Source organism: Hyperolius riggenbachi, chromosome 6, assembly GCF_040937935.1.
Source record: "Hyperolius riggenbachi isolate aHypRig1 chromosome 6, aHypRig1.pri, whole genome shotgun sequence".
Classification (NCBI taxonomy): domain Eukaryota; kingdom Metazoa; phylum Chordata; class Amphibia; order Anura; family Hyperoliidae; genus Hyperolius; species Hyperolius riggenbachi.
The window spans coordinates 250,819,231-250,833,063 of record NC_090651.1 but is presented as its reverse complement, the minus strand read 5'-3'; the positions used below and the strand labels follow the sequence as shown (position 1 = coordinate 250,833,063).

General features: G+C 42.4%; 1 protein-coding gene across 8 annotated transcripts in view; it reads right to left on the bottom strand.

The window, feature by feature from the left end:
• Positions 1 to 13,833, bottom strand: part of PLCH2 (phospholipase C eta 2) — a 1,280,386-nt gene that overhangs the window by 896,717 nt on the left and 369,836 nt on the right. The gene's annotated exons all lie outside the window — the stretch shown is intronic.

The window sequence follows — 13,833 nt, the reverse complement described above, 5'->3', positions numbered from 1 at the left end:
CTAAAGCTAGGCATATATATATATATATGATATATAACTGGTCATATACAGCCATTACTGACCCATGTATGGCTAGCCTTCCAATGGAGAGGTAGTCCCTTTTGAGAACCAAATCCCTGTGTCCCTCTTTTCTCCTGTCCCTCTTTCAGGACTGATGTGAAGATCTGTTTGACTATATGTATTTTCTCCTAAACAATATATTTAATTCACTCTAAACTTTATTGCCAGCCTTTAAAATTGTAAATGTCTTATTTTCAAATGTGAACATGAAGCAAGCATAGTGGTGATAGAAAGGACCACTGTGGTTTGAATGATAAAGCTATGTCTTTTGCTTAATAATTCTTTGTGGTATGCATAATTAAAGGGTGTGGCTGGGGGCGAGACTAGGGGTGTAGCAGGGACATGCTTTAAAGAGTAACTGTCAGGCTGCAAAAGCTAATTTAAACCTCTATTCTCCTGTGTTAAACAGTTTAGAAGGAAGCCAAAAAGGCAATACTGAAGTTAAAAATCTCTCTTACTGTGATGTGTGAACAGCAAGGCTGTTATTCCCAAGCTCGTAAGGAGGCCGGCAGGATGCATAACAGATACTGCAAAGCATTCTGGGGCTGCTTCTCCCCAGTGCACTACCTTGGGTCATCCCCTTCATTTCTCTATCACGCCCCAAGGCTGCTTTCACAGTGAGAAGTTACAGCCTCATGTTACAGCAGCTTCTAACAGCAGCTTAAACTCACAGCACTGAAAAATCACAGGGCACATGTTCCGTTAGAGTATACTGCATGAGTCCGCTATTGTTCCTAGCCACATGGCTAATTAATATTCACTGCACAGTAGTGTTGTCCATTAGGATCTTTTTTGTGAGTCGAATCATCAGGAAGCAGGGAGGATATGACATCACAATTGGCTTCATAGGAGACAGACAAACATGGAACCTGCCATGAGCTGTCAGGAGCATCGTTCTCTGCAAATCCTATATAAAAATTCTGTGAAATCCAAACTTGGACAGTAAAATGCATATGTAATGTAAGTAGAGCCAATATTTTGCTACTGATATATGTGGTTTTTTTCTCTGAGACCCTATACCTAACAGCTCCTCTTTAAATATGTGCCTCTTTCTTATCTGGAAAAGTTGGGCATTATGCTAGCTTAAAGTAAAACTTAAGCCAGCTAAAAAAAAATGTAGATACTTACCTATGGAGAGGGCATGCTCCAATAGAGCCTTCCCGGTCCTTTCTCTGTGTCCATGGTCCTCCGTTGCCCCCTCACCCCACCTTGTTGAAGTTATTCAACCAACTGGTCAAATATGCCCTCAGGAGTCCGCATAAGGCTCCAGAAGCATGCATGTCTCTGAATGCTCCTGAAGAGAACACCCCCACATTTGCAATACAGAGCCGCCCATCTTCAGAAGCACTCAGGGACACGAGTCCTTCCTAAGCCTTCTGAGGACTGCCGAAGGCTGGAGGTTTAAACAAAGGACAGTGGCGGACTGAGGGCACGGTGAGAGGACTGGGAAGGCTCTATGGGATCCAGAGTCTTCTCTCTCCATAGGCGAGTATCTAACTTTTTCCAGCTTCGTTTCTCATTTGCTTTAGTTAGATAAAATATCTCAAAGCAATTGAATCTACTGCACGCCTCAGCCTCAGCATAAAATCACAGAGGTTAAAATCCAAAAGAGGAGATATGGCGATTCCGGAACAGGTAATGTTCAATGGAACAAAATGTAAACATCTGTTGTTGGTAACAACCTTTGCAAACTGGGTGTGATAGATCTGCAGAGGCTAAAAGAGAAACATAGAGACAGAACTGTAGAAGCAGTTTATTCCATTTAAAGAAATAAGTATGGTAGAGTTTAGCCAGGTTTGATATGTTCAACTACAAAGCACCTGGCACACACAATATAAAAGCTAGCTAGACTCCGGCACGAAGGGCTGGCAGTAAATAGCTTTTTCATCTCAATGTCTCAATGTCTCCGGTATAACATTGGTTCCCCAACATACAGGCATTTGCTATACTGTAACATCATCAGTATAAGCTCCAGCTTCCTGCTCTGCTCTGTCACCCGAATCTCACCATAACTAACGGCAACTGGGTGTCACCAAGGTGAAAGATGCTCTGAGCTATCCATGAATTTGGATATTTTTAGTTGTTGCTGCTGAAGCCCTACTACTTGATCTATAAAAGCCTCATTTTTCTTTTTAATTAAAAATGTCAGCATTAATTAAGGCCACCATTAGTTCTGCATTACCTTCATTCACATCTACGCGGTTTATTATCAATCACTGCCCAGTTTCAGGTCAAGTCCAGCCCCCAGCACATATTTGTTGTAATATCTATCTATGGGCACAGCCCAATTTTCATAACCTATTTGTGTGACTTAGTTAGCTAAGAACACGACAGTGTAGTCATAGCAACATGTAATCAATGCCCAAATATGTACATGTAAGGCAAAATAACCGTGATCCTGCCATCAGGTAAACTGGATGATACTAGGCATTGTTTATCCAACACACAGCAATGCGTCAGTCAGTCACAAGTGATATATTTCTGTGAGATGTTCCACATTCATATTTAATATAATGGCAAGTAGCATGGTCACGGTGCCTTTGTGTTTGGATTCTTCCTGGAAAATGAGGAATGCATGATTTTTTTATCAAGTCTGTTTTGTGTAAAATGGGTTTGGAAAAAAGTGTAAACACAGTCCTGATGTGTTACAGAGAATAATTTAATCTGTGCGCAGGAGAGATGAAGAGGTACAATGATAACACTGGAGAGAACAAATTAAGACATGGTGAAGAAAAGAGAGGACAAGGTGGAGTGAAGGCAATACTTGGAGGAGAAAATTGCAGACTACTGGTAACAATAGGGTTATGGGAGGAAAGTGGAGAAGAGGATATGAATGTAGTAAAGAGGTTATGAGGATAGTAACAAGGGGTCTGGCAGCAGAATAGTAAAGAATCCTTATTCAATTCACTTTTTGTCTTCAGTTTTCTCCAAGGAGATAGTGTTTCATTTTCTTTTTAATATATTTTTTTTAGCACTTTGCAATTTAAAAAAAATAGAAAACATTAGGTTAAAACGTAATTTCAAAATCATTTTGAATATTTTCTTGCTTGCTGGTGGCTTAAAATGCATTTTATTGACAAGGTGTGACAATTTCACATGAGTTCATTAAATAAGGGCAAGTGTTGGGTGATGCCAATTAGATCTAAACAGCATATGAGTAAAAGAAGGGCAGAAATGAAGCATATAACAGGAAATTAGGTGGTTGGGCAGGGGCGTAACTAGGCCCCAATGGGCCCCTCTGCAAAATTTCAGAGCGGGCCCCCCCCCTGCGGGCCCCCCCCCCCTTTCCCTGGTGCCTGCTCGGGGCCATTTTGTGGAAGCTGGAGGGGTGGCAGCATGAGGGGAAAGCCTTGGCCACAGTCGGCGGGGAGAGGGGAAGTTCCCCCCCTCTCCCTCACCTCGGGGCTCTCCCCTCTGCGCTCCCCTCCAGCTAAAGTTATAGTGTGGGCAACGGGCAGCGGCGGGCAGATACATACTTTCCTTGCGTTCCACCGCATACTCCTCGCTGTAGCGTCTGACGTCACTTCCGGAAGTGACGTCACTTCCGGAAGTGACGTCAGATGCCAGAGCGAAGATTATGCGGTGGAACGCAAGGAAGTTATGTATCTGCCCGCCGCTGCCCGCTGCCCACGCTATAACTTTAGCTGGAGGGGAGCGCAGAGGGGAGAGCCCCGAGGTGAAGGAGAAGGGGGGAACTTCCCCTCTCTCCGCCGACTGTGGCCAAGGCTTACCCCTCATGCTGCCACCCCTCCAGCCCCCACAAAACGGCCCCGAGTGGGCCCCAGGGGGGGGGCCGGGGCTGCAGGGCCTATTGGTACACCAGTGTGGTTGGGGGTCAGGAAGGCACAATATTCTGAATTGAAGAACTGTGAGAGAGAAGTAATAAGGAGTGTGAGAAGTTGACTAGAGTAGGGAGTTCATAAGCATAGGACTAAAAACTGAAGAGGAAGAAAAGAAAATGGGAAGACAGTGTAAAGTATGTGAAAAACAGAGTGTGTACAGTGGAGGGAAGCTCAAGAAGCCAGCCAAGAAAGAATGGTGACAACAATAGGAACGATGGGCAGGAGAACTAGGAGGGAAGGAGAATAGCTGTGAAGGCTGGAATTTATGAGGAAACATGAAGACTGGAGTGAGAGAATAGCCCTGATTGAATAAAGGTTTCTCAGAAGACATAACAACAAAAATTGTTCAGGCAATTCCTTTAATGACTAACTGTACAAGATTTCTTTGCAAGCTTTAAAAACTTTAATTTTCTTCTTCAGGCACGGTTCTGATCCAGTTCTGTAACATGCCTGAAGAAGAAACTTAAAGTTTTTAAAGCTTGCAAAGAAACAGTTAATTATTAAAGGTATCACCTAAACAACTTTTGTTGTTATGTCTTGGAATTCTCTCCATGACTAATACCGGACCACACGCAACTGGTAAAGGTTTCTCCAGAGATATATTCACACTTAATCAATACATCTTTTTAGAAGTGGAGATCTGTGATTACATTAAATATTGAAAACAATGGACAGCTAAACCAGGAAGGATGGAGAAAAATTTACAGCAGTAACTGAAGGGGGAAGAATAAAAAACAGAACATAAATAGTACACTTCAGCGCGAATTCACTTGTGTCCACCACCGAAAACACCATAAAAATAATACGCTTACCAGATTATCACAGACCTTAACTACAGGGTCTGCAATATGGCTTAATGAGGTCAGCAGCAGGTATCTTCGCAGCCGGCCTCCTCTCCAGACAAGCCGAGCAATCTAATCCTCAATTGCAGTATTTCACCAAAAATGAGGCATGCAAAGAGACAAACGCGCATCTAAGCGTATCTACAGCGATTTTAATATCTCATTTAAAAAAACATAAAAGTTTTTTAAAAGTCACTCACATCTGGGCCCTTATGACAGGGACCCACAAGGAAAAACAGCACTTAAAACATAGGACGCCGTCCAGCCACACGTCCGCCTCGTCCGACCGGTTTCACTGTCAAAGTTTCATCAGGGAGAAAAATTTACAGCAGTAACTGAAGGGGGAAGAATAAAAAACAGAACATATCTGATGTATGTAACTCGGTGTCAAGTCAGCTTGCCTAGTTTGAGCTGATAAGCAGCATTATGACTGATGGATGAATGAACGGATGGGTAGGTTTTTGCTCATGGAGAGGGATTTACATTTACTCATTTTATTTATGGAGTAGACTGAAGACTTACTGAAGACTGTCTTGGGAGGGATATCTTCATGCAAGCATCAAACAATTGTAAACTCTTTATCCACTAGCTGAGAAGATAAAAGAGAACATGTAGCATCTAAGCATACACAGCTAAACAATTCCCCTGCTTAATGTCTGCTTCACCCGCTTATGAATTGTACAAAGTACTCTCAGTATTAACATATGTGTTGGGGAAAACAATATAATGTCATCCACCATCCCATATGTTCAAGGCATGTGATGTTAGTGGAAAGGCTGTGTATCACCATATGGGCCTTTGTTGATAGGGAATGAATCACGTTTTATTTAATTTAGGACATTTGAAAAGTATTATGCTAAAATAATGATTTTCAACAATGCAGGTTTCATGTTATAACATCAAACAACAAGCATGTCTTTGAAATGAACTGCATAGTCTTTAATCATTGTTCATTATGCAGGTGCCATGGGAGATTCCATCTCCTGGGTCTCAAAATCTCAATGAGTCCTATTAATGGGCTTTCTGCACTATCCATTACTGTGTCACCTGCAGTACTGAGTCTGTTCCATATTCTGAGCATCTACAGGTGCTGAAAAAACATTCTATTGTTTCTGCAGTGCATGAAGCTGCAGGCCACTAAGAAGGATCATTGGGCTTTGAATAATAAAAAGGAAGTGTAGACAACAGCACTGGGCACCAGTTCTAAGATTAGGATTTATTAGAGCTCTTAGGTACACATATACAGGCAAAGGTGGTGAAGGATCGGCCAAGAAAGTAACCCTTTCTTGGCCTCTGAAGAAGCGGGGAATACCCTGTTAAACTGCTGTCAGGCCGATCCTTCACCTTTGCCTAATAAATCCTAATCCTAGTACTGGTGCCTGGCGCTGTTGTCTACACTTCCTTTGGATTGATGGTTTATTGTCGTGAGCACGGTATGGTGGAACTGGGGAGCTCTGCAAGTATTGTTGCCACCCACCCACTTGCATCCTTTCTTAGGCCCTTTGAATAATGCACAAGGTACAAAATGTGAAATTCATTAAAACTTCCATTCTATATTATTTATCTGACTTTGGTGATTTTTTGAACAGTGTATATTAATAGCCAGTAGCCACGCTACAGTTGCAGATTCTGAAAACTAATGAAAAAGCATAAAAATCTATTAATGAAGGTATCCTTAGGCCCCGAGTACTGAGGCAACAGAAAATGAGACTGGATCACACTATTCTATTTGTCTGAAAGGGGAATCAATCAGTCATGAAAAAAGAACATTTTGTCTTCTGTGTGCTATAACACTCTGTGTGCTATAATTGCCACGTTTCAGAGATTTTGGATTGTAGACAAAGCAATGTTCTCTGATTTCACCTTCAAACTATGGTTTAGTTGAATGTAATACAGTGTGACAACAATTGTACCACAGGTATCATTAATTAGGTACACATTCTAATGACTGGCATTTTTAGAGCATTTGCCAATCAGAATTTATTAGACAGAGGTCTGAAAACATAGTCTATAAAGAGGAAAAGTCATGGTTTCATGGATGAAGAAAAGGAAGTCTGATGTGCGTTTCATGGTTCTGCAGACAACTTCATCAGAGGCAAAAATACACTGATAAACATCTTTAATCCATATTCAATTAAAATATATTATGATGATATACATTAGAAAATATATATATATATATATATATATATATATATATATATATATATATATATATATATATATATATATATACTGGCATAGTAATCCAAGTAGTGCCGCCCGCCAAAGACATGCAAAAAATCAGTGAGGATTAGATTAGATTATTGTGAATTGGTCCATGTGCAAGGTGCTATTCATATTGGCGCTTTTAAAAAAATGTATATTAAATTAATGTTATTTTGGCAATTTGCTTTAAATATGATTTATGTGAACCGATGCATATTTGTACAGTTGTTTGCATTTTTAATGATGATTTAAATAGCCATTTGAGATGCACAGCCCCATTGAGTGCTTCAGTGCTGCTTTATATCAACAAGATTTAGTGCTGTCAAAATGCTGCAAAGATGAATTTTTACAGCACAGTGATCACCATACTATAAATCACCAACTCTAGCAACGGTGACCCCATATGGATAGAATAAAAGGCAAACAAGCTAGAGATATGTATGCACAAATATGAGGAATGTAGCAAACACAACGATGTTTGTGATTATAAATCAGATAAATATAATCAAGAAAGCAATACAGAAATGTATTCAGCAATAACCCAACATGGTGAGCAGAAGGTGTACCTGCAGGAGACAAGGAGCTAGAGGAAGAAGCTGTGTGAACTGTACTGCAATAAACATTTTCTGCATATTCAAGAGCTACACAGTGCGAGATATCTCAGGAATCATCATGATGTATATTACTAATTAGCATGTTGCCATAGGACCATGTAAATACACACTATACAACATCAATGGTGAAGCAACCTGAAAACAGCATACCAATTAACCAATTAGATTTCAAGGCTCCATGTCCTTAAAGTGTACCTGAGACGGGGGAAATAAAAAATGTATACATACCTGGGGCCTCCTCCAGCTGCCTCCGGCTTCATCGCTCCCATGCCGCCGTCCTTCGGTACCTGCAGCCTTAGCAACTGGCCCTGGTAAGTAGTCTAGTCAGGGTCAGTCCGCACAGGCGCAGTACGCTCCCGGGCACAGGATTGTGGCGGGAGAGCTCGCACATCCTGACTGCGCCTGCGCAGTATGCCCTGGACCAGAGGACTTCTGGGGCAATTTATGGAGGCTGCAGGAAGCGGAGGATGGCAGCATGGGAGTGATCAGTCCTGAGGTGGCTGGAAGAAAGCCCAGGTATGTATACATTTTTTTCTATCCCCCCATGTCAGGTTTATTTTAAAGGGAACATGAGATGAGAGTGATAAGGAGGCTGCCATATGTATTTCCTTTTAAACAATACAAGTTGCCTGGCTGTCACCCTGATCCTGCGTCTCTAATACTTTTAGCCATAGACCAAGAACAAGAATACAGATCAGGTGCTCTGACTCAAGTCTGACTAGATTAGCTGCATGCTTGTTTTAGGGTTGTGACTCAGACGCTACTGATGCCAGAAGATCAGCAGGGCTGCCAGACAACTGGTATGGTTTAAAAAGGAAACAAAAATGTAAGCCTCCATATCACTCTCACCTGACGTTACCTTTAAAGTAAGCCTTGCTCTACTGTAAAAATTTTTCCAAATAAGACAACTACATAAATTCCGCTGAATGCAGCTTAACATTAGTTTGCATCCTGTGCAGAAGTAAAAAGCTAAAAAGTCACTTCCTGTTTCCCCTTTCCATCCTTTGTGGCAATGCAGTTGGGAATTTTGGGATGTTTCATACATGAAAGGGTGAGATTCGTACTCCAAACGGTGTACTGTTGCCATGGTTTTGAAAAAGTTACATTGAAACCTCTTGATATGGAAATGGTTGAAGTTTGAAATTGATATGCAAAAAATTATATCTGAAAATGACAAGTAAAGCACTGACAAAAATGAAGTCATCTTTGTGGAGTTTACCATTTCATTTAAACAAACATAGGTTTTCCAGTGTTTCGCAGAATCACACCGCTACTGATGTATTGCCTTATAAGCTTGTAAACGTTTGCTGCTAATACAGAGAGTGCTAATAATAAAGTGAATGTCTCCCAGTCTCCAATTTCCCCTCATACCAATGGAGTTACCTGTCTTCCCGCTAGCAGCAGATTGCTGCTCCTGTTTGCCTTGCAGCAAGGAAGGCACTTATGTTTGTGAAGTGCTCCTACCATCACCCTTTCACTCACCCCTCAGCTGGATTTATTCTACAGAACTGTCACACCCTCTGGGCAAAGCCAGCGCTTTTGTTTGACTTTGCTGTTCTTCCAGCACCTGCTATCACTTGGCTAATTACCTGCCTGAGCTGCTGCTGATGCTACTTTATGCTATCACACCATATGTAGGTCTCATACTTTTCTGAAATAGACTTTTACAGAGGTGTTAAATACACCTGTCGCATGCCTATGGAAATCAGGCTGAGTGTAAAGCTGGCTGTACACTGTGGGATATCTCGTAGGTCAGAAGAATTACCAATAATGACTCAATACGGTTCCTTACCTGGACTGTATACAAGCATTAGAGGCGCAGGGATTGTGTGATATTGTACTAGTCAATATTAGTGATTTTGTACTAGTTAATTTGAATTAACTCTTACCGATATTTTACTATGACTAAACCTATCCCTACTTGCACACAGAACCCTTCTGTGGTGGTGCTTAACCTTAAGACCCCCCCCGGAGGTGCCTAACCCTAAGACACCCTCCCCCAATGGTGCCTAACCCTAAGCTCCCCCTTCTGGTGCCTAACCTTTAGAACCCCCCCTCCCTGGTGGTGCTTAACCCTAAGACCCCCCCGGTGGTGCCTAACCCTTAGAACCCCACCTGGTGGTGCCTAACCCTAAGACCCCCTGCTATAGCCATCGAGCCCTTGGCTCAAGGGGTCAGGAAATCCAAACTTTTAACGGGTCTCTGCATAAACAGGGTGGAAGAACGCATAGCTTTATATGCGGATGACATGCTCATATACTTAGCTGATCTGGGCCCTTCTCTTGATGCCGTGCTTAACCATTTAAGCCTTTTAGACGTAGCTGCTACGTCCAGGTGGCTGCTGCTTCGCGCGTGCACCTGTGCATTCTCATGCCGCTGCCCGTTAGTCTGGAGCCAGTGAAAAACGCCAATCGGAATCACAAATTCGGAAATCAGAATTGCAATTTGCAGTGTAAAAGAAGCCTTATTCTGTTTATGTCATCACTTGCTCATCAATCATTCTGATAGCAACTAACATGCATTCAGCCACAAGAGGGAGAAATAACACTCTATCAATGAAAATATGCAACAGTAACACAGCCAAAATGTTTTATCACTTAACGTAAACGATAGTCTCGCCTTGTGCAACCCTTGTTACACTTTCTGGAAGATAGGTATAGCGGTCGATTACGAGGGTCCCTGTGATGGTTCGATATGTATACTATACAGTGTACGCTATAAAGAACTACAGTGACACATACTGGCCATAACAAGATACTACAGTGCATCAATCAATATCTGATGATGTATTTGTCTCTAAGAGAACACACAGGTTTAGCCCTTTAACAAAAGCAAGTATTGAATATAAAGTTTATTAAGCCCCCTATCTGTAAAGGGAATAAACATATGTGAGGTGTTATTTGTGGTTTGTACAGCTTAATGTAGGTTAGGAATTACTGTGCATTTCCCAGTTTACATAACAGCGAGATTCTACTCAAAATAGCCAGCCTATAAATGATGCATCGCTTCAGAATATAATTGTGTTGCACTAGCTATAGAAAAACCTGGTTGCTGCTTTGCTCTCTCTCTCTCTCTAAGGTAGATGGCTGTTACCTTTGGGCAATAACCTTGGACATACAATGTGTGCATGTGCCTGGAGCAGTCAATTACATAACATATTTTACAGATTTGTCACCATCATCGTTTCAAGTCAGAAATTTTAACTGTTGAATGTAGTAATGGGAGAGAAGCCTGTTCAGTGTTTGTTGATACTGTTGTGCTTATTGCATGAGGCTGAGACGTACAGAAAGTGCTAGCTGTCAATCACAGTTTACCTTTTATGGAAATAAAATCTGGTTGCTATGGGTTATTACACTGTACAGATCCTTGTTGTACTTTGCACTTTAAAAAGTCTGCACAATATACACAAAGCAGTTTTCTGCAATAATATGAACGATCCCAGTGTTGTTTGCTGTATCCATTAAGCCTAGAGGCACCACAGTGGTTGGCTCTGTGCTGCTTTAAGGTGCCCACTAATGATGCAATCATGATTGTACAATTCTACCAAATCTATGTAGTAGCAGGGTAAACTAAAGCTGTGTACCCGCCTGGTGATTTTCCCGACATTCAGCGATTTTAAAACGCCGTCGCGAGGTGGGTACAGGCGCACGATTGCGAACATCGCCTAGCGTCGCGCAGATGATGACGGACCGACACAGCAGATTGGATCTTTGAGATCCCTGATGATACCATGCAAAGTACCGCAAACGCGGAAGTCTCGTTCATGCCGTTGTGTACGTCGCATGACCTCGCGCTTTATCCTGCCGACCCAAGAAGAGGCGTTGCTGACGGTCGTCGTCAAGGGGACGTCGCAGACGCCATCAGGCAGTGAGTACGCAGCTTAAAGAGAACCCGAGGTGTGTTTGAAGAATGCTATTCGGACACAGAGGCTGGTTCTGCATACTATCACCAGCCTCTGTGTCTGTACTGTGTCCCCCCAAACCTCCCTGCGCTCTGCTGTCCCCCATTAAAAAAAAACACCATGCTAGCGACACACAGCTTGTCACTAGCTGGCTGTTTACCTTAATGCTGCCAGTCACCGCCGCTCCCCCGCCTCCTCTATATTGCGGCTCCCCACCTGCGTCCCTTCCCTCCCCGCCACCGTAAGCTGATTGGAGGGAAGGGACGCAGGCGGGGAGCGGAGCTATAGAGGAGGCGGAGGAGTGGCGGTGACTGGCAGCATTAAGGTAAACAGCCAGCTAGCAACAAGCTGTGTGTCGCTAGCATGCCGGGTTTTTTATGGGGGACAGCAGAGCGTGGTGGGGCCTGGGGGGACACGGTACAGACACAGAGGCTGGTGATAGTATGCAGAATCAGCCTGTGTCCTTATAGCATTCCTCAAACACACCTCAGGTTCTCTTTAAGTTAATATACTATGAATAGATTACATAGAAGTGGTAAGATTGTATAATCAAGCTGGTATTATTAGTGGGCTAATTTAAGGTGCCCTTTAACGGTTCAATATTGTAGGCAATAGATCCTTTCCGATCACCAAGGTAATCAATCCAAAACGATCTGCTGAACTACTGTTAACCAATCTGATTAGATCATTGGGATCAATCTGAAAAATGGATGGATTCGATTAATCTGCTCAAATTAGCTTGCGGTAATTCTTCCATGAATCCAGTTTCCAATTGATTACTGAGGCTATCAGAAACAATCGATCGGTCCTGAAATGTTACTGTTAATGGGCACCTTTAGGGTCATCTTATAAAATCTGACCAAGTACACTGTCTGCCTGGAGTTTGCATGTTCCACCATTGTCTATGTTTCCTGCAGGTACTTTAGTTTCCTTCTATATATATTACTAGGTGACTACCCATCTGGCTCAATGGTATGTGCCGGTATATGCCGGGACATTAGATCATAAGCTCCTATGGGGTCAGCAGGAAATTTGAATTGCCCCAAGAGCTCCGTAGTCGAGTGCTACACAATACATCAGTGAGGAAATAAATGATGTGCAGAGGCGTGACTTCAGGGGAGCAGCCCCTGCTACTGCAGTGCAGGGGAGCCCACAGCTGTAAGGGGACCCCAACTACTACCTGTCTCCCTCTGATAAAGGGCTCCATCCTTCAGACCAGGTAATTTTGTGGCTACACTTGTAATGGGTGTGAACATTAGAATGTCCACACTCGTTTTATGAGCCTTGCAAGATGGGCACCTAGGTTGTGAGGGTCACCAAGGGGAGGGTGTGAATATTGGGGCGCCATCAATGTTTTCCTGGGGGGGGGGCATTATTTGTAGTTATGCCCCTGATTATGTGTAATAAATAATGTACAATTCTTACATGAAACCTGAACTGAGATAAATATTAAGATTGCTATCTTTATCACTGATAATAAAGCCCTGACTGTCTGATTGTCAGATTGTATGGCTTCAGCAGTACTGCGTTACGTAACTGGAACAAGCATGCAGCCTGGAGGAGCCACAGTGTAGTCAGAGCATCTGATCTGCACGCTCCTTCTGGGTCATGGAGAAGTTATTAAAGGCAGAGAATCAGCACACAATCAGAAAAGCAGCTTATTTCACGTAGAAGTCAGTCATAGAACTTTCCATGTTCCTCTCCAGGTTTCTTTCAAGAGATATTGAATACAGTGACACCACATACATCTTTATCAGGGGTTAAAAAAAGGTATAGGAGAACAAAAATGACATTCACATCAAGTAAATATCCCAATTGCTCAAATAGTACATGGAAACAGCAACAGGTTCTTGTGTACTGCTTCAGAAAAAAAATGTTTTTGGATCTTTTGTAAGTGAAAATAGATCTACTGAGTTCTTTCTAACTAAGTAAATTGAAGCAACACTATCATGTAAGAACTGTTAAAAAAAAAGATGTAAAAAACAAAATTAATATAATAATTGTGTGAGGGGGAAATACAACTGTGATGACCACCAAGAAACTATTTCTATTAAAATTCCTATTTCTCCTTGCCACTAATGATCATTAACTTCGCTGCGCTGTCTCTAAGCATCTCAATCTTGAAGAGCTTACATTAACGACACTGCTTGTGGTACCCACAAGAGGACAATTTCTGCTGCTTCTGCTGCATCCACAAAGTGAAGGCATTTTAACTCATTAAGTGCTACTGATGCCTGCAGTGCAGGGCAGCCATTAAACGCCGGCATTATAAGCCACTGGTTGGCTCCTGGCTAGCATTTAACATAGATCCACAGAGCTTAACTGTGTCACAAGCAATCAGCCTCCCTGCTGGGACTTAGCATTGT